Raw genomic sequence first — 22,195 nt, forward strand, 5'->3', positions numbered from 1 at the left:
AAATCCTAATATGAAAGAAGTTGTTAGAATTGAAGTCCTTAAGCTATTAGATGCAGGTATCATTTACCCAATTTCTGATAGTTCATGGGTCAGTCCTGTACAAGTCGTCCCCAAAAAGTCAGGAGTCACAGTAGTTACGAATGCTGATAATGAATTGATACCCACTAGAGTAACTACAGGATGGCGTGTATGCATTGATTATAGAAAGTTGAATTCTGTCACACGTAAAGACCATTTTCCTTTACCATTTATTGATCAAATGCTTGATAGATTAGCAGACCATGAATTTTATTGCTTTCTAGATGGCTACTCAGGATATAATCAGATTCCCATAGCACCAAAAGATCAAGAGAAAACTACTTTCACTTGCCCTTTTGGCACATTTGCATATAGGAGAATGCCATTTGGATTATGTAATGCACCTGCTACATTTCAACGATGAATGTTGAGCATTTTTTCTGATATGGTGGAACGATTCCTTGAAGTCTTTATGGATGACTTTTCTGTCTTTGGAGACTCATTTGATCAATGTTTACATCATCTAACACTAGTTCTGCAGAGATGTATCGAGAAGAACTTGATCTTAAATTGGGAGAAATGTCATTTTATGGTAAAACAAGGTATTGTTCTCGGTCACATCATTTCGAGCAAAGGCATTGAGGTTGACAAAGCCAATGTGGATCTCATTTTTAATCTTCCTCCACCTAAAACAATCAGAGAAGTAAGATCTTTCCTTGGGCATGCTGGTTTTTATAGACGTTTCATTAAAGATTTTAGCAAAGTTTCTAGACCCTTATGCAATCTACTTGCTAAGGATGTACCTTTTGTCTTTAATGATTCATGTCTTGTTGCGTTTGAAAAATTAAAACAGTTGTTGACATCATCACCCATCATTCAGGCCCCAAACTGGAGCTTACCATTTGAGCTAATGTGTGATGCATCTGATTATGCAGTAGGAGCAGTATTAGGACAAAGAGTTGATCGAATTTCCCACGTTATTTACTATGCTAGTATGACATTGAATGATGCACAGTTGAACTATTCAACTACTGAAAAAGAAATGCTAGCAGTAGTGTTTGCATTAGAAAAATTTCGATCATATCTCATTGGTTGTAAAATAATTATATTCACGGATCATGCTGCTCTTAAATATCTTCTCACAAAGAAAGATGCAAAAGCCAGACTAATTCGTTGGGTGTTACTTTTACAGGAGTTCGACTTGGAATTCAAAGATAAGAAAGGCACAGAGAATGTTGTGGCGGACCACCTCTCTCGTCTCCATTTTGACACAATTACAGAATCATTACCATTGAATGAGTCATTTCCAGATGAACAATTAATGAATGTGGAAGTATTACCTTGGTATGCTGATATAGTTAATTATCTTGTTACAGGTAAACTTCCAGAGCATTGGACCAAGCAAGACAAGGCTAAATTCTTTGCAGAGATAAAGAATTTCTTTTGGGATGACCCATATTTATTCAAGTATTGTGCAGACCAAATTGTTAGACGATGTGTCCCAGAAAGTGAAATTCAGAATATCCTTTCATTCTGCCATGAACAAGCTTGTGGAGGCCATTTCAGTGCTAAGAAAACAGCGACTAAAGTTTTACAATGTGGTTTCTATTGGTCATCTATATTTCGAGACGCTTACACTTTCTGTTCTTCATGTGATAGGTGTCAACGAATGGGGAGCATTACACAAAGGAACATGATGCCACTAAATCCAATTTTAGTGGTTGAGATTTTTTACGTATGGGGTATCGACTTCATGGGACCCTTTCCCCCGTCTTTTGGCCATCAATACATATTGGTTGCTGTTGACTACGTATCGAAATGGGTAGAAGCAATTCCATGTAGGACCAATGATCACAAGGTGGTGATAGCATTTTTGAAAAGCAACATTGTTTCACGCTTTGGATTCCCACGAGCGATAATCAGTGATGGTGGTGCCCACTTTTGTAACAAAGCATTCAAAACTCTTTTGACAAAGTATTCAATCACACACAAAGTGGCCACTCCGTATCATCCGCAAACCAGTGGCCAAGTTGAGATATCCAATCGAGAAATAAAGCACTTATTAGAAAAGACGGTGAGGCCGGACAGAAAAGATTGGTCATTAAGACTTGATGATGCCTTATGGGCATATAGAACGGCTTTCAAGACCCCGATTGGGATGTCACCCTACAGGCTAGTGTATGGAAAAGCTTGCCACCTACCTGTGGAACTCGAGCATCGTGCATATTGGGCCATCAAGAAATTCAATTTTGACATGCAGCAAGCCAGCTCAGAAAGAAGATTACAGCTGGCAGAACTTGAAGAAATTCGCAATGATGCATACGAAAATGCCAAGATTTACAAGCAACGAATGAAAGTCTTCCATGATAAGCAAATTATGAGAAAATCGTTCACTCCAGGTCAGAAAGTGCTTTTATTCAATTCTCGCTTGCACCTATTCCCAGGTAAGTTACGCTCTCGTTGGTCTGGCCCATTTATTGTTCATACTGTTTTTCCACATGGGGCAATTGAAATTAAAGACCCAAAGAACGGTGTCACGTTTAAAGTTAATGGTCAAATATTAAAGCCATATCTAGAGTACCAACCACATGAAGAAGACACCGAAATAAATTTGAGTGACCCACCAAATTTGAATTGATTTTTTTTCTTTTCGTTGATTTGATTTTTCTTTCTTTCTTTTTATTATTATTCTTTTGCTAATTGAAATTATTTTTGCATAAGTGTGTTTATTTTACCATTAAGTTTTCTCTTATCATTTTTAATCATGAGTCTCATACTTAGACCGTTCCTCCTGAACATTCTTAAACCACTTCAACGTGTCAAAACTCATCTCAAAAGGCAGATTCAATTTTGTAAAACACAACGCATTTGGGCTCTACAACCACCAGAGTTAGTAGCCTATGTTGAGGGTTTAGAACGCCAACTCAGAGACATTGAGAGAAGTGTTTACGACATCCAGTTGGAGCTTGAGGTAAATTCAATAAGAGGACGATTTTAATTTTCTTTGTGTGTTTTAATTTGTTTTTCTGTTTGTGTGCTTTAGTTTGTTACCCCGGTGAAGTGGCGGATAACGGTACTCCGTGACAATCAAGTCGGTTACTTCAGTTTCCCATAATAACTGATATTCTGAGGCGAAGGTATGGACAGAAATGAGATTCTAGCGAAGCTTCACAAGCGATTCCCTTCACTTCCTCAGAATGCCCTCCTTACGATCTATAAAGCTCGGTCCGAACGCATGCGATTACTCATGAGGAATAACATACCTGCTGACATCCGTTGGTTAATCGAGGCTAAAGTACGATCGGCAGGTGAGTTACCTCCAAAATTTATTGCATACATGCCTGGTTGTGGTAAAGGAAATTATGCAAGAAAACGACGAGCTCGAAGAATTTCTGTTGCTTGTCATAAGTGTGCCAGAATGAGTTGCAATAAAAACCCATGTTCTTTAGGAATGGTGTCTGATAACAGGGAAGATAAGATTCAATTCATTAGGGATGGCTTGAATTAAGAGTCATTGGATGATATCCTTTTGTCTCTTGAAACGCATCCCAGTGGATATGTGCAAGGAGCGATTCTCCAGTTATGGCCATTATTCCAGAAACAGCATGCCCGATATAGTCTCGGGAATCTGACTATAAACGACCCTGTTTGCCAGTTTATAAGAAAACTGGATAGGAAGCCTATCCTCGACCCATAGAGGGCGTTCAAGCCGTTTCTGGACGTAAAACCAGAGGAAGATGTGAGCCACAGTCGCAACTACCTGTAAATATCCTTTTACTTTATTGTTATTTTATTTCACTATTGTCTTATTGTTTGCATTATTGTCTTTAATAATTTTATTACTGTTTGCTTTTTCCTTATTACTGTTTGCCTTTCCCTTTTTACTGTTTCCTTTTTGACTCGCGAGCCACGTGCTTTACGCGTTATTTGACATGGACATGTGACCTCATACACAACTATGACCCACTATCACCAAGACTCTTAAATGTGATTTTCTTTGTCAAGCACTCACAAATTATTTTTGCGAAGTATCACAATGGCAGCTACTCCCAATAGACAATTCAAGAACATTTGTGTGTTTTCTGGATTTACATATGGCAAACATAAAGAGTTCGTTGAGGCAGCCATAGATCTTGGTCGAAGCATAGCAGCGAGAAAATTACACTTGGTGTATGGAGGAGGTAATCGAGGGTTATCAAAAATGGTCTCAGAAGCAGCTTTTATCAGAGGAAGTCAAGTGTTAGGCATCATCCCAAGAGTCTTAAAACCATTGGGCAGTTCGTCTAACTCATCAACTGGAGAAGAGTTAGTCGTCTCAGGTATGCAGGAAAGAATAACTGAAATGCTTAATCATGCTGATGCTTTTATTTTCCTTCCAGGAGATCTTGCAACACTAGAGGCACTTATCACGCTAACATCTTGGGCCCATCTCCACATCCACCAGAAACCCATCGGTTTGTTAAATGTCAATAACTTTTATGATGGCTTTATCGCATTTCTTAACCATGCAATAAAAAACTATTTCATTCCCGCTAATGTGAAAAAACTTTTTATTTGTGCTCACACTGCTAATGAGCTACTTGATCTGTTACAAGCTTATAGACCGGAGCCAGACCCCTGGACCTTCGTGTTGGAGCGTCCAAATAATGATGGTAACAGTAGCAGTAGTAAGAAGTACAAATTAGATTTAACTCTCCGCCTATAAATATTTTCTTCTGTGTTGCACCACCCAGGTGATGTCTTCTAAACTCTACTTCTTTCCTTTCAAACATTGAGGACAATGTTTCGTTCTGGTTGGGGGGAGGGAATAGTCGACAATTGTGGAATTTTGGTTAAGTTTTTACTAATTTTTTGTTGTAGAAACTAACTGTTGCTAACTTTTTGTGTTGAAGATGGCTGAATATGGAGTGTAGTGACTCTAGAAACGCATCTTCATCGTTTATAAAAAAAAAAAAATTCAGACATTTTCTTTTTCTTTATTATGTGTTTATGTTTATTTTTCTTCTTTTTAATTTCTCCTCTATAAATATACATTTTCCAACTTTTGAGTCGAAGATGGCTGAATATGGAGTGTAGTTCCTCTAGAAACGCATCTTCTTTAAAAAAAAAAAATTATTTTCGTTTTCTATCATTTTACGTGTAACTTTTCTAATTAGTTTTTATGCATCATTTTCACATTTCTGCATGCATATTTTCCTTTCATGTTTAGAATAGGTTGGGGGGTAGAATGATGTTTAAAAAAAAATGTGTGATTTGTTTTAACATTGGACGACATGATTAATTTCAAATTTTAGTATTTGTATTATCTTTGGTCTTAAGTGATGTTACGCTATGTTTGCTACTTTACATGTTGATGTCGGAGACAAATGTGAGTTGCTTGAAGGAATGAACATGTCATAATAAGTACCAAGTGAGTTTTTGAGCCTATTATTTTTCTTGGAGAATAACCCTTTTGCCCACTCTTTATACAGCTTAGCAGTTTATTATTTTATACACGATCTCTAAATTACTTTTGAGTTAACCCTTAAAAAAAAATTGTAAAATAAAAAAAAAAGAGTGTGTTGCTACATTTGGAGGCCCATCTAACTAGTAAATATGGAAGATTATTTAGAGCCCTAAAAGACGATGGAAAGGCCATCTTTGATCCGTTTGAGCCTTTCTAGCCATCCCTTTTATCAAATATCCATAGTTAACCCTTTTGAGCCTTTTAAAAAAAAAAATCTTTTTCTTTGTCAACTTATCATCTTGACCCACTCCGATTTGGAGTATTACCCAATGTCTTATAAGTTCCATCACCTATATATGTTTGAGAAAATGTAAATAATTTTGTTGTTCAGTAAAGTTATGCAAAAAAAAAAAAAACAAACAAAACAAAAGTTGTTGTTTCAAAAGAAAAAAAAAATAAAAATAATAGGTGAAATCCACCTTGCAACTTCCAAAAAAAAAAAAATTCTCTGTATTTTTCTCAAACATACACTTTGTTTTCCTTATTTTCCTTCTTTGTTAGCCATGTCCCTAGCCTACGTTACGTCCTAATAAAAGTCCTTCTTGATTTTAGGGAACTATAGTTTGAAGTAGAAGCTAGTTATATGGGCTAAAAAGATGTCGTGATGCATAATAAAAAAAAAGAGATAAATAAATTGGGTTGACTAGCATTTTTGTTTGACTTGAGATCGTATTATTTCTAAGCTGAGGGCATATTTATTTCATCTTGGTGAGAGCATGTGATATCACTTCTTTATTATTTTCTCTCTCAATTACCATTCATTGGAGTGACTATTTTTATTGGTTTTAATTTCTTTGTGAGAGTGTCACTACTTCCAGTGAGATTTTGGGGTTTGACATGTCATTCTTGAAAGTAGCTATGACAAAGTCTGCTGGGCTGATTCATGTGGATGGTTGATGTGGGTGTGATGTTGCTTTAGACTGGAGATAATGCTTATACTTTTATTTGATTGCTATCATTAATCTGACGGAATAAATACGAATGTTTCTATTAAAAAAAAATAATAATAATACTTTGAATTTGAATTTTGTTTTCGCTTTATTTGCTAGGGACTAGCAATAAGCTGGTTGGGGGGTGTGTTGAGTGTTAGAAAATGCATATTTATAAAGGAAAAAACCGTCATTTTACATTTCAAGTCTTACTAACAACCCTTACTTTTATGTATTTAACCTTCTTGTGATTTAATTACATGTGTTTTATTTTAATTAAGTATTTTATGTATTTTAGGGGCATTATAGTCATTTCACAATAAAGGAGAGATCAGACGGCAAAACGGACATCACTTTTGAACTCAGGACAGTCGAAAACCTTAGGAGGAGCATAAAAGGAAAAATGGCACTATTCATATGTACGGTACTATTCACGTGTACGGTACTAACTACGTTACTGTTCACAACACTGTTCACATAGACGGATCGATGACGTGGCATTGACCGATGATGTGGCATTGACTAATGAGGTGTCACGATCCTGTTGGGCTAAAATTCTTATGTACTGTTGATGGTGACGTGGCAGCATATCAGTGGATGAAAAATCTCGCGTACGGTACATGCATCACACAGGATTATTTTCAACCAAACCGCGTTACTGTTCATCCGAGTCAAACCGCGTTACTGTTCATCCGAGTCAAACCGTGTTACTGTTCATCCGCGTGGTCAAACCGTGGACTGTTGACTGATGACGTGGCGCAATCCTGAGCGTCCAAACTGTTTTTAATCCGATGGCCATGATTTACTCCATGTATCTATAAAAAAGGGGCCTCCCCCCCCTAATTTGATATCTCTGAATCCATTTTTGGGATCCATTTTCTGTAATTCCCTCTCCATCTTGTATTTTCTTCGTATTTTAATAAATTCTCATTTTGCCCCTAATTCAACTATGAGTGGCTAATTTTCTTTCAAGCTTGGGTTGAAGGTGAAGTCTCAACATGTGTCATGGGCTTAATTTGGTAAATTTATTTTCTCTTCCCCTCTAATTTTTGTGGATGTTTTGACTTCTCGTCGACAAATAATAATAGTCTTGTCTAGATACCGCCTTGGTTACACCGGCTCTCTAGTATAAGGTTATTATTATTTGGCACGATAAGCCCTTAGCACCATATTGATTAGAGCGTGGTTCATGAGGTGTGGATTCCCCCCTCATGATTTAATTGGCATTAATACGGATTATTTAGCCCATGATGCATGTTGATACGGATCCAGATACCCAAGTACGTCATTTCAATATAATTCTCGTCAATTTATTCTCGCCATTTCAATACCAATTTTAGAATTTATTCTCGCCATTTCAATACCAATTTTAGAATTTATCCTCGCCATTTTAATTTAAGTTTTAGCATATTCCAAATCATTTCCACCATAAATCCAATCACCCATTTACAAAATTAATTCTACACAATTAAAATCCGCCTCCTCGTGGGATCGACACTCGTCACCATAGATCTATACTACAATAGATTCGTGCGCTTGCGAGTACATTAAAATTTGCACAACAACTAACGGCAATCCGACAATTTGAAAATTCAACCCAACAGTCATATTGACCAGTCAAACGGTGATCCGACATCTAGTTAACGGCGATCCGACAGTGAGCAAAAAGTTAATAACGACTAGTTTTCAGCCCCAACTATAAATAAACTCAATAAAATTCAAACAACAACGATTCCAACAATTATTATTGAGTAAAGTCTTGAGCATACAACATTCATTGAGCCATAAATTATTGTATTCATCTCATTTACTCATACTTTTGATCTTCATTTGTAATCAAACACATTGTTTGAGAGAGATTTATTTTGTAATATTCTTTAAAATCAAATTGAGTGATTGTAAGTGTTGAGATACACTTGGGTTAAGAGATTAGGGATAATCTCTTGTTGTAAAGGTTTATTGACACCTTAGAAGTCGAGTGTAAGCATTTGAAGCCTTGGAGGGTTGCTTAGTGGAATCCTCAAGCCCGGAAACCTTTGAGACGTGGACGTAGGCGAGGTTGACCGAACCACGTAAAAATCTCCGTGTTTGAATCTCTCTTCCCTTATCTTTTTATATTGTGATACATTTATTTGTTAGTGCTTTAATTTCGTTTTAGATTTGCATTGAGTTTGCTTTAGAATTGAATAATTTTTAGAATCCCAATTCACCCCTGCTCTTGGGTTGCATAACTAGAATTTCATATTATGTACCCCCGCTGCTCCTCTTGTTGCCGGCTGTCTAGTTGATGGCCACTGATAATTATTGTTGGCAATTCTCTCTAAAATTTCATAAGCTTCAGTGTAAGATTTAGATAACAAAGCTCCATTTGTTGAAGTATCAACCATCAATCTCGTACTTGGATTCAACCAATTGTCGAAGGTTTCCAATTGTATGCAACAAGGATTGTCATGATGAGGACACCTTCTGAGCAGTTCTTTAAATCTCTCCCAAGCCTCATACAAACTCTCATCTTCAAGTTGATGAAAAGAAGTGATCTCATTCCGCAATTTGCATTCTTGGTTGGTGGAAAATACTTCATTAAAAATTTGTTAGCCAATTCATTCCATGTAGTGATGGAATCAAATGGTAATGAGTTGAACCATGCTCTTGCTCGATCTCTTAAGGAATAAGGAAAAAGCCTTAGTCTAAAAGCATCTTGTGTTGCTCCAGCAATTTTAAAAGCATCACTCACTTCCAAAAACAACTTAAGATGGAGGTGAGGATCTTCAGTTGGTAGTCCATTGAATTGACCCACTGTTTGTAACATTTGAAACATCACTGGCTTCAGTTCAAAGTTTGCGGCTTCCACTTCTGGTCTGACTATTCCAGGATGCACAACTTAAGGAGTTAACACATCATAATCTCTGATAGCCCTGTCTCTGTCATCTGCCATGTAAAAGATATTGTTGTTGCCTGGCTGTCTCTGATTAACATGCTCATTTTGCGCCTCTTGAATGTTGACAGGTTGTAGTGGCTCGTGAGGGTCCAAATTTCCCACATCCTGCAGATTATCCATGTCTGAAACATTTTTTGAATTTCTTTGTTCTCTTCGCAGTCTCCTTACAGTCCTTTCAATCTCAGGATCAAATTGGAATACAACAGATCTGTCTTTGGGCATGCAAGTGTTGATCTGTCAATAAATAGAACAAATTAAATCAAGTTGGCACTATCAAGATTTACTTCACACTTCGAAAATAAACAATCAATCCCCAACAACGGTGCCAAAAACTTGTTGGTGAATTTTTACTCAATTGCTATTGATGCCAATGTGCAAGTGTACACAACAAGTAATAAAGTGATGAATATTCTATATCGTCTCCACAGGGACTGATGTTACTAGAAATACTACAGCAATCACAATAGTGCAATCTACCTTTATTTCACGATGAACTAGTTAAAGTTGATTACTACCGAAATTCACAATTGTAAGGAAATAAAATAAATAACTGCAGTATGCAATAGATTAGATCAATTGCGTAAAAGAATCAAATGAGAATGAAGTAGCTGAATGATCAAACTCTCTTAATGGGTTGACTGCTTTTCATCAAATTAACACCACTTGCTACAACAATTCATACAGCACTGGGCAGAATCATTTTGCTTCCTCAGCTGTCACGTGTTGGACTTCTCAGACCCTTAAGTATCCTAACAATGACTAGTTGCTATTCTACCTAAGGTATGGCATTATGAACATCTACTCTCTCTACCCTATAAGGTGAATGCCTATGTCTAGTTCTTCACAAATCTTAACTTTAAGTATAGCCCTTATGGGATTCAAGAAAAACTTAATCTAGGAAACTCAAATTAAGATCAAGTATTACTCTAATAATATCCGCTAAGACAGGCCATTTTGCAGCTCTATCTTAACTTGAACCATTAAATGGGTGGTCAACCGAAATAACAGTTATAATAATAGCTATTAGAGTAACATGCTACAGCAGTCGTACAGCAACTCATAAGAACAATCAAATACCCATTTAGATTGTTTGTCACACTACAGGCAAATTTAGTTCATACTTTGAAAAAGAAAAATAAATAACAAAATATTGGTCATGAAATACATCAGTTTAATTAAAGAGTAAAGAAAAGAACAAGGAACAATGAAAATTAAATCCAAATAACTCTACTGGATTTTTTCACTGATGCAGACTTGGTTCCCTTCAATTTTGATTGTTTTCTTCTTTTCCTCTTGATTTTTCCAATGTCAATTAATTACCGCCGTTTTATGTGATGCTCACCCCTTTTTATAACTGAAAACTAGGGTAAACAAAACCCTAGGGCGCGCATGAGTCAGATTAGGAAAATACAGATCGCAATTCCGCAGATATCTCGTGCTAAGTTTTCTCTGTCGTTGTTCCAGGATTGCTACAGTAATGGTTGCTCCAGCAACGGCTATAGCACTGCATTGCTCCAGATTTTGTTTCACTTTTTTTGTGTCCATATTCTTCCTCCTTTTTGCTAGCCTACTGCATCAACATCCCTTCCATGAATTATAAGCTTCTAGAAACCTACAATTATGCACATGATTTGAGCACAAATTACTTTAAATCAAGCAAAACTTATTAAGACTAAACTAAAATGAATGTTTATGCAAAATGTAACAAAAATGCAATAAAAACACATCATTTACTCTCTAAGTGATCTTGATTTAAGTCTAGAATTGCCATAATAACTCTCATTTCATAGAGTTATCAATATACAGCAAGTATGTTTGGAGAAATCACCACAGAAATACAGATATTTAAATCAGGTGGTACCTGAGGTGCACGAAGGATATCCATAACACCTGCATAGCCGATTGTTCAAATATAAAGTAACAAACAGTGAAGTTATGACATACCAAATCAAGTCTATCATAAAAGTTTAGTACAAGCAGCAATAAGATTGCTGAACCAACCTTTCTAAAGACAATTATCCGAACACATTAAAAAGGGACACCATAACAAAGAAAGTACCCAAAAAAAGAACAATAAAGACATCATGCCAACAAGTTTCAAAAGTTATATCAAACAAGATCAAGCAAAAAATGAAACTTCATCTCCGCTGCTCCTCTAAATAGGGGGATCAATAGATGCTCCCGAGGTAGTAGAAGTATATCCCTCGTGTGTAGCTGCATTTTATGGAAGCTCTAGCTGGTAGCCTAGATGACCGTTGTGGGCTAAGAGATTGGGGAGCCTGAGTCCCATTTCTATCCTCGATTGTCTTCAGAATGGCTGATCTGTCCACCCATTTCTCTACACAAGGTACGACTAGCCTTAGGCTTGCACTCCAAACCACCATCATGATCATCAAGGCCCCATGTTTTAACTGGATTTTGCTACAAAGGAAAAAGAAACAAAAACTTAGTTAAACATAATAAAATTTGTATTAAGGGTAACATGAGTGCCTCACGAAGCCGAGGTGTGTATATTTGAGATGACTTTTGAATAAAGGTCAAAAGTGATGGGAGGAAGTCAGAGAGCTTTCGAAGACTTGGATCTGGAGAGAGGGTCGACTCAATGGGCTATATTTAACCTGTAAAATAGAGAAAAGATGTTAGAGGTGGAGCTGGCGGTGACCGAGGACCACACTCCGATGCTCAAGTAAGTTTTTGGACAATATTGTAGGTGTTAAGCGCTTACCAACCCTTAACAATGGTAGTTGGAGGTTGAAGAAAGCCTCAGCCCCTTTTTGTGTATGTTTTTTTTATTTTAAGTGTTCATGAATGAGAAAAATATAATCTAAGCACTTTTATATAGAGTGCCCTGGGGTGCCTTAGTCGCCTACCACTTGGAGAATTTTTATTAGTTAGCCCTAAAGAATATGTCATTTCTTTGGCGTGTATATTCGTTTCAAGTATTGAGAGCATGTTTGAAGAGTAAGTAAGGTGTTATTTGCTTGGTTTGTTTAGTTATACATGTAGCGCATGCTGCCTGGTGGTCCCGAATACCTCAGCAGAGGCTGTCTAAAAGACAACTGCCCTTGGTGTGTTGTCCTTTACTTTTGGGCAAGCACGATAGCCAATTTTCCCTCATTTTCCAATAAGATATTCCTTATTAAAATCAGCTTAATAAAATATTCTCTTTTGGGCGATAGGGATATTTGAGGTAATTAATATTCCATATAATTTTTTCATCCACTTTACTTCTGACATGGGATACCCCGTGTACCAGCTTGACTATTAGGTGTACCGGGTGTAGGTCGAGTACCCTCCGATGATTATTTTTAATCATATAATTTTTTATTGACATATAATTCATCATTATTGATCTACAATTTCTTCTCCAAATAACATTCCTATAGTTTCTTTCAACAAGAGTAATTGAGGCAAAAAAAACTCATGGAAGAATTATAATTGAGACGTGATATTTGGTTCTCCTTTACGAATGGTTGAGTGAGAAAAAAGGTACCTCTGCTAGCATTTTTCTGATTTGGCCACTTGTGCCTCCTTATTTAAAATGACCACTTTTCTCTCTCAACTTTTCTTTTTAGCCTTACAGTTACTACGCTCTTGGAATGTGGGGAAATAAAAAGTGGCTGTCAGGACTTTTCTCTTTGGCTCTCTCTTTCAAATTTGAATTTCAAAGTGTACCTCGCCGCCCTTCTAATTGTCAACCACACACTTGACTTGTCCTTTTTTTTTTCCTCTTTTTGAACTTCAAAATTGGGGGCAGACATTTCTCTAATGGAGTCAACCTACAGTGCAGCGCTGTATCTCATACAGCGCATGCACGCAACCAGTACAACCGGTTTTTAACCGGTTAACATAATAAATATTACATTTTAATTTGTTTTTAATGCGAAAAAAATATGAAAAAATAGGGAAAAAAAGATAAAATTGTAATTAAATGAAGCAAAAGAATATAATAATTTTAAATTTATAAATAGTACAAGAAACTATACAAGTATTATAAACAAGTCACAAAATAACTATATTCCCACTTATTTTGTCACATTTCAATATTTATAGTGCATGTTTCGAGTTTACTTTTCAAATTCCTATTTTTTTGTTACGATTTATCTAAATTTTGGTAAGTTATTTCAACTCATTTTTCCACCAGTTTTTGGTTCTATATTTTCACTTTTTTCATTAAATTCCAACTTTTTACGTGGATATTTTAAGTTTACTTTCAACATTCCTACATTCCATTAGCCTTTATCTAATTTCTGGTAAGTTATTCCAACTCATTTTCCCACCACTTTTAAGTCCTAGATTCCAACTATTTTTATAGAGTTTCAACATTTTCGGTAGATATTTCTAGTTTACTTTTAGAGCCCTACTTCGCATTGGAATTTATCAAATTCTTAGTCCATTATTCCAATTTTTGGGTTGAGTTCATCAACTCTTGTTGCCACTACTTTTTGATTCTATATTCCTATTCCTTTTATTGAATTCTAATATTTTGGGTGAGAGTTTCAAGTCCACTTTTTAGATCCCCATTTCCTGTTAAAATTTATCAATTTCTTTGTTAGGTTATTCCGACTTTTAGGTTAAAGTTATCAACTGTTATTACCACCAGTTTTTCCTTTTATGTTTCTACTCTTTTTATGGAATTTCAATATTTTGGATGGATATTTTAAGTTCATTTTTAGATCCCTACTTCTCTTTAAAATATATCGATTTCTTGCTAAGTTATTCCAAGTTTTGGGTTAGGCTCTTCAATTCATATTCCCACTACTTTTTGGTTATTTATTCCTGCCCTTTTTATTAAATTTCAATATTTTGGGTGGATGTTTCAAGTTCACTTCTTATATCCCTACTTCCTGTTGAAATTTATCAAATTCCTGGTAAATTGTTCGTACTTTTCGGTTAAATTCATCAACTCTTTTTCCTACTAGTTTTTTGTTTTATATTTCTACTTTTTTTTATTGAATTTTAAAATTTCGGGTGTATGTTTCAATTTCACTTTTTGGATCCCTACTTATAGTTGGAATTTATCAAATTGTGGGTGAGCCGTTTCCAATTTTGCGTTATGTTCTTCAACTCTTGTTCCCACCACTTTTTAGTTCTATATTTCTACTTTTTTTAATGAATTCCAATATTTTGAATAGAAGTTTCAAGTTTATTTTTTAGATTCCAACTTGTCATTAGAATTTATCAAATTCTTAATAAGTTATTCCAACTTTTGTGTTAAGTTCTTCAACTTTTATTTCCAGTACCTTTTAGTTATATATTCCAGGTTTTTTTTAATGAATTCCAACATTTTGGGTGAAAGTTTCAAATTCAATTCTTAGTCCCTATTTCCCATTGGAATTTATCAAACTATCGTTGCGTAATTCCAACTTTCAGGTTAACTCTCCCACTTTTTTCCCACTATTTTTTGGTTCTATATACCAAGACTTTTTATTGAATTCCAACATGTAGGTGTGTGTTTCAAGTTTATTTTTCATGTCTCTAATTCCCATTGAAATTTACCAAATCATCAGTAAGTCGTTCCAATTTATGGGTTCAGCTCTTTAATAGTTACTTCCACCATTTTTTTGGTTTTATATTCCAAATGTTTTTACTGTATGCCAACATTTTAGGTGGTTGTTACGAGTCGCATTTTATTATAGTAAAACATTAAAATATTGAGGTAAATTACGTTTGACCCCGCTTTTTTTTAATAAATATCAACTTACAATATAATTTTGAAAAATCATTGTTGCAACCCTCAATTTTTTTCAACACTATGAATTTGTATAAGTCCACTCCCCTCCCCCCCGGCCCCCAACGGTCTTTGTTACTTCATGGTATTTCTTGAATTTAATCGTATGTATACTTTAAACTTTTGATCTTTTACATATTAATGCTCATTTTATTATTTTACATAATTGTGCTTAGATTTTTTTTAAAACAATTGTGCAACATATAATTTTCATCATTATATTTAGTTTTAAAAATTATTTCTTTAATCTCTCATCAATCTTTAGCTTAAGATTGACAAAGTAACATTGACTTAAATCCAGTTCTATTAAGTCGCCATTAATTTATCTTTACCAAGTACATTAAACACAATAAAAGTAACTCAAATTAAACAATAATTTTATAAACACATTAGAAAATCATTGCAATCAAGGAAAAAGAAAATATATTAAATATTAAAATTAATTTTCTCTAATAGAAAAATTCAATGCTATAATTTTTAAGAGAAATTATTTATACACCATCTTTCTTTTGGAGAACAAATAAAAAAAAAAGTTCATTTACAACCAATGCCAATTCTTGTTCACTACTCAACTATGCACCATTAGAGAAAAAAAGATAAAATAATCCCAAGGGATTATAGAAAACTAATTTTATTATTTCTATTTCCCCTTTGATCTGGAGACAGCCAGCTGAAGCTTGGGCTGCTCACCAGCCTTACTTGGATTCAACCACTTGAGAGGATGCCAATAGCAGTTTCTGCGTCAAATGCTTTGCAATATTTTCCCTTGCCAATCATTCTATATTGGAAGCATAAAACATTAAAAAAAAATGAAATGACAATTCAAAATGTTATACAATTTAAGTTAATTACAAAACTTTAACAAGACAAGAAAAAAATTAAGAACATTAATCGTGAAAAAAATTAATAATGATTAAAAAATATATATTTTAATGTATGAAGCGACAAACGAAACCTTAGGCCTAAAGGATATGTTTTTTGATGAAATTTTAAAAAATAAATTTTATATTTTCTTTTTAGGTTTCTGAACAATAAATAAAGTTATTTTGAAAAAAAAGTATCAAGAATAATAATATAAAATATGAAAATTTAAATAATATACAAAAATTATTAGAATTAAAAATTGTGAAAATGGGTAAATATGTTTTCATTTAGGCAGTAGTTTTCCTGCCTAGATGAAGCAAAATTCTTTTAGTGTTATATCAAAATAAAAAAAATTAATTGAATACTATTTAGAGTAATATATTATATAATATTTTTAAATTTACAATTTATATGTACATTATAAACTATAATTTAATGGTATTTGATAATCTGTATACATGCACTTTATGGTAAAGTCCAACGATCCACCGAATATTAACTCAAAAACCTACTCCCATAAATATACAAAGAGATACATACTTTATTTTAAATAACAATGTAATATTATAGTTACATTATTAATTATTTAGCTTTTATAATATAATGTCGACAATAATTTACAATGATAATTAGCAACATTTCTCAATAAATTATTAAAAAGTTTATTACGATAAAATGTTGTTATATTTAGAACATACGCTCATTTTGATTAAAAGAAAAGTGATATTGATAAAATTATCATATATGTGTTCAATTTACCAATAATAATAGTAAGGCTAACAAAGATACTTATTAACAACATTAGTAATGGATATTAAGAGTTATAGTATCATTAATCATAATACTAGTAATAAAACAATATCATTAAATATTAACATTACATGTAATCATGTATAAGCTCCTATAACAATTCATAGAATTTTCTGTGACTTCAAATTAGTGAGTAAATGAGACCATAAAAAGTAATTTAATGAATTTCTTAGAAATTTGTGTGAAATATTTTTAATAAGATTTTTCATCTTATAGTTACCCATATCCAGAACTAAATTGTACTATTTATATTAGTCACTAGTACAAATAATATTGAAAACAAAAATATTTTGAGTAATGACAATACTTGGTACTATCAATAATATAGAGTTGACCAAATAGGCAAAAATTTGCAAAAGAAAAAAAATTAAAGAGGTCTCACTAATTTTTATATTGCAAAACATTTGTAGATTTATAATGTCATAATAAACAATGATATAAGTTGTTTATGATCAATTTCATTATTAAAAATGATTGCATTGATTTATAATTAATATAGTTTACACTAATATAAATATTATTCACGTTATTTACAACATTACATGTTTTAAAATATATTATTATGTTAGGGGGTCTTTGATAGTCGTCTAAATTAAATGAAGTCTTTAATATTTAGTTAAAAGATGAGGGAGCAAAGTGATAATTACCAGGATATTTGCCGATTCCAGTGTCCCACCATCTGTTTCGGTGACCTATTTTATGCCTAAAATTACGAAGCCGTTGGATTGCTTATAAAGTAATCTAACGGCCAATAAATTTAGAATAAAAAATTAAACTTCCGCTGTATCTTATGCAGCGCTTTATTACAGGCGGACCCTCTCTAATGACACAACACATTTCCTTTTTCTTTGTCTTTGCTTTAGAACAAGTGAAATTACTTATTTCACTTACACATCGTACAACTCCCCTTTATTATTTTTATCCTTCTTTTTTCTTTTTTTTTTTTCTTTCACCTCCCCTTTACTCTTTTTGAAATCCCTAGAGTTATCCTTGAACCTGCAAACATCTTGGCAGCACATCTTTGTTCTCCATTCGAAACCCCAGCAATTCCTTGCGTTTTTCTTTAGCTTCTGTTAGGTAAGCCTCTCTCTCTTCTTTGTTTTTTTTTTCTTCCTTTTCTTTCCTCTTTTCCTTCCTCCTGGTGCTTCTAACTTTGACTTCCCTTTTATTTTCTTTCTTTTACCGCTACTAGGCAAAGTTTTTGGCCATATAGAGAGTGATATATTGAGTGTGGGTAGGGCTAATTGGTCAAAGGTTCCCCATCGGCTTCTTTTCATGACCAAGTATGAGTAGAGGGTATTGCAAGGGTATTCTAGTGTCACTCGTATTTTGTTTTCTAGCCTTATGTTTTCCTTACTGTTTGCCCTTCTGTTATTTTAATTCACAATAAGCTTTGTGTCTGTTTATCTGACCTTTTCTTCTTGTTTTCCATGGTGGTTGATTGATATGGATCGGTCCAGCGAAGATTTCGACTCCTTTATAAACCGTCTAAGAAGTGAATCCTCAATTACCGTAGGTGCCACCTCTTCGATAGGTACCCTTCCTCATCAAAGCCCGGCAACAAAGAAGAAGTCGTAAGGCTCCTCTCATTGTGGTTTCAAGGGTACCCTATGTACCTAAAAAAAAAAAAAAAAAGATGTTTCATTATTTTCCCTACCTAGGGACTTGTTGAAGTTTCCCACCTAGATGAATACCTATATTACACTTTTACGAATATTACTTTTAAGGTGGCTTTGGAGATGGACAAATTAGGCTTGGATAAGTACTATAACCGAGTGCTTAAGGCTAGCTAAGATGTGAGTATCTTTTACATGATGTATCTTTTATGTTTTTCTCTTCTCTCTTTTTTGTTCTTCTAACCTTGGGGTACCCTTTGTTGTGGGCTACCTTTCTTCTAAGTTGTAGCCTCCAGGATCTCGCTACTATCAGTTAAAGATTAATATTGAAAGGACAGAAGAATATATTATTCTTTCTTATATTTTGAATTACAAGAATATGACTTATATATATACAACTTTGACAAGCCATTACAGAGATAAATTTGTGGCTTATTAAAAGAATGCTTTCCTAATATATATAATAACAGTTGGCTAGAGATATTCTAGTCGTTAGTAAATAATACTAAATTAATCATGATGACTCAATCTTGATAGTGGGAATAAAGCATAGTCACGGCTGAGTATATTGCTAAATTTGTTTCAATGGTTTTAATGTTGGATTCTGGTGATTCTTTGTTGCTATGCATGGAGCCCGTAGTTATCTTGGTTGCCAACTTTGTCTCATTGTGATGAGTTATCTTATCAGCCCCCTGCAAACTAGGCATGGCCATGGAGTGAATGTCGAGTTTGTACCGAAATTTGAAGAAGAGTTCTTTGGACAGAGGCTTTGTGAAAATATATGCAGTTTGCTGTAAGGATGGAATGTATTTGGTGGTGAGCAAACCACATGTGACCTTTTCTCGAACAAAGTGGTAGTCAAGCTCAATATGCTTGGTTCGAGCATGATGAATTGGATTTTTGGCCATATGGAGTGCACTCATGTTGTCGCAAATCAGACCTGGTGGTTTGTCTTGAGGTATACCAATGTCGCTTAATAAGTATGTAAGCCATGTAAGTTCTGCTGCTGTAGAAGCCATGCTACGATATTCTGCTTCAGCACTAGAGCGAGCTACTGTTGCCTGCTTTTTGGAGCTCCAAGAAATACAATTTGCTCCAAGATAAACACAAAAACCACTTGTGCTCCTTCGAGTTATCAGACAACCTGCCCCAATCTGAATCTGAAAAACCATATAGTTTGGTGCTGCTTTGTTTTAGGTATCTCAATCCAAAATCCATTATGCCCTTGAGATAGCGAAGGATAAGTTTGACAGCCCGAAAGTCTAACTTGGTTGGAGATTGAAATTTTTGACAAACCTGGTTTACTGCATAAGTTATGTCTGGTCTAGTGAAGGTTAGATATTGGAGGCTGCCGACTATTTTTCGATATTCAGTGGCATCAACAAGTTCATTATCATCAGATCTTGGTGTTGTTTTCACGGCAATTGGAGTGGCAATAGCTGTGCTGTTGATCATTTTTGTTTTGAGCAGCAAATCCATTGTGTATTTAGACTGCGAGAGAAACATACCATGATTAAATTGTTTGATTTCAATTCGCAAAAATTAAGTAAGCATTCCGAGATCCTTTAATGCAAATTGTGTGCTAAAGAGTGTGAATGATATTTTGTATGACAGGTATTATTTCCTATAACTATCACATCATCCACATACACAAGTAATAACACAATGCTTGACTCATGATGTAGAATAAATAATGAATGATCAGCCTTACTATTTCTAAAGCCAAGTTTGATAAGTGCATGATAAAGACAGTCAAACCACGTTCTTGGGGCTTGTTTAAGTTCATAGAGTGATTTATTTAATTTACAAACATACGAAGGCAGTTTAGGATTGATAAAATTCGGTGGCTGCTCCATGTAAACAGTTTCTTTGAGGTGACCATGAAGAAAGGCATTGCGCATATCAAGTTGCCTTGTGGTCCAATTGAGATTAACGGCAAGGGAAAGAACAAGTCAAATCGTTGTGTGCTTGACGACTGGACTGAAGGTTTCTTCAAAGTCAATTCCGGGAATTTGCGTGAAACCTTTAGCGACTAAGCGTGCCTTGAATCTTTCGATGGTTCCTTTTTCAGTATATTTGAAACGATACACCCACTTAGACCCAATTATATTGGCATCACTAGGCCTTGGTACAAGAGACCAAGTGTTGTTTTGGTGCAACGCGTGGAGTTCGTCTTTCATGGCAGCAACCCACTGAGGATGTCTTAGAGCACTTTTCAAGGTTTTTGGCTCAGTCACTAATAAGGTCTGCAAGGCCAGGTTCGGGTTTTGTTTAAGTTTATGACGAGTCACCATTGGATGTGTGTTCACAATACTCTCAGTTTGAAAAGTATGCGGATCCTTTTGAATTGGCAGTTCAATGACCAGCTTGTTTGAGATGTCTGGTAAGTCATGGGTTTGAGTTCTTTCTGCAAGGACTGGAGTGGTAATGTCTTGGCTTTGTGATGGATTGGCCGGAGTGGAGATATTTTCCTCTATGTTTGGATTTTGAATGCATGGTGATGAGGGCGTCACAAGAATTGGTTCTTGGCCTTCATTATTTGAATTTTTGTTATGCATGCTTTCCTTGTGACTGTTGGGCTCCTCATCGCAACAATAATGAGTCCGTGCAGGAGTACTAGTTGCTTGGTGATTTTCCTCGTGATCACAATTTGATGTTGATTCAATTACATCATGCCAGTCGTTAGCAGGTGGAAAGACATTGTTTTCCTGCGAAATAGACAAGTCTGAAGAATTATTATCAAAAGGGAATACACTTTCATAAAAAACATGTCAAGATATATAAACTCGTTTGGTACTGAGGTGCAAACATCAATATCCTTTATGTAAAAGACTATATCCAATAAAAACACATGAATATGTTTTTTTCTCAAATTTATTTTTATTGTAATCTCTTAAATAAGGGAAACACCTGCACCCAAAAACTTTTAGTAAATGATAATCAGGAGACTTAAAGAAGAGTTTTTCATAAGGACTTTTCATCCAATTAAAGATAAGCGCATGCGATTTATTAAATAAACTGCTGTAATAAATGCTTCAACCCAAAGCGATAAAAGAATTTTAGCATGAAACATCATGGTTAATGTTGTTTCTGATATGTGCCTGTGCTTTCGTTCAGGAACCCATTTTGCTCAGGCGTATAAGGACAAGAGACTTGTTGTGTGATGCCCCAAATTTGTAGGTGATTAATGAACAATTTCGAGGCAAACTCTCCTCCTCTATCATATTGAAAAATCTTGATTTTTCTTTCTAGTTGAGTTTCCACCTGTCGTTGAAACTTTACAAAGCAATCATAAAAGTCAGATTTACGTTTTAAAGGGGACAACCATGAATATCTTGTGCAATCATCAATAAATAAAGCATAGTATCTAAAGTTTTGTGTAGAATTTAGAGGAGCAGGGCCCCACAAATCACAATGTATCTTTTCTAAAGGAAATTCTGAAATTTTATTCGATTTGTCAAAGGGAAGTTTGCAACTCTTTCCTAATTGGCATGATAACACATATTTTTGGTGTTTGTGTCCAATTGGAAATATTAATCTCTTTTGATGATTTTAATACGCTTAAAACTTTGTGACTTGGATGTCCAAGCCGCTTGTGCCAAAGATCAGCATCTACAGAGTTTCCTTTTATTGCATTCAAGGCTTCTCGTTCATTCTCATTAAGGACGTATAAATTCCCACGCCTGCTACCTCGTGCTAATACCTAGTTCTGTGCGTTCTTAACAGTAAATCCATTAGCATTAAACTCAAGAGAACAAGGAAAATCATTAGTAAGATGAGCTA

General features: G+C 34.7%; 1 long non-coding RNA gene and 1 other non-coding gene across 2 annotated transcripts; both read left to right on the plus strand.

The window, feature by feature from the left end:
- The first annotated feature begins 8,898 nt into the window (after window positions 1–8,898).
- On the plus strand, window positions 8,899–9,005 carry LOC112495759 (small nucleolar RNA R71). The gene has a single exon (XR_003062091.1). It is a non-coding gene; the product is annotated as a small nucleolar RNA R71 (small nucleolar RNA).
- A 9,411-nt stretch (window positions 9,006–18,416) lies between these two features.
- On the plus strand, window positions 18,417–19,987 carry LOC127903103 (uncharacterized). The gene is made up of 2 exons (XR_008055848.1): window positions 18,417–18,592; window positions 19,101–19,987. It is a non-coding gene; the product is annotated as an uncharacterized LOC127903103 (long non-coding RNA).
- Window positions 19,988–22,195: the final 2,208 nt, after the last annotated feature.

This window comes from Citrus sinensis, chromosome 1 (genome assembly GCF_022201045.2).
Source record: "Citrus sinensis cultivar Valencia sweet orange chromosome 1, DVS_A1.0, whole genome shotgun sequence".
Taxonomy (NCBI): Eukaryota; Viridiplantae; Streptophyta; class Magnoliopsida; order Sapindales; family Rutaceae; genus Citrus; species Citrus sinensis.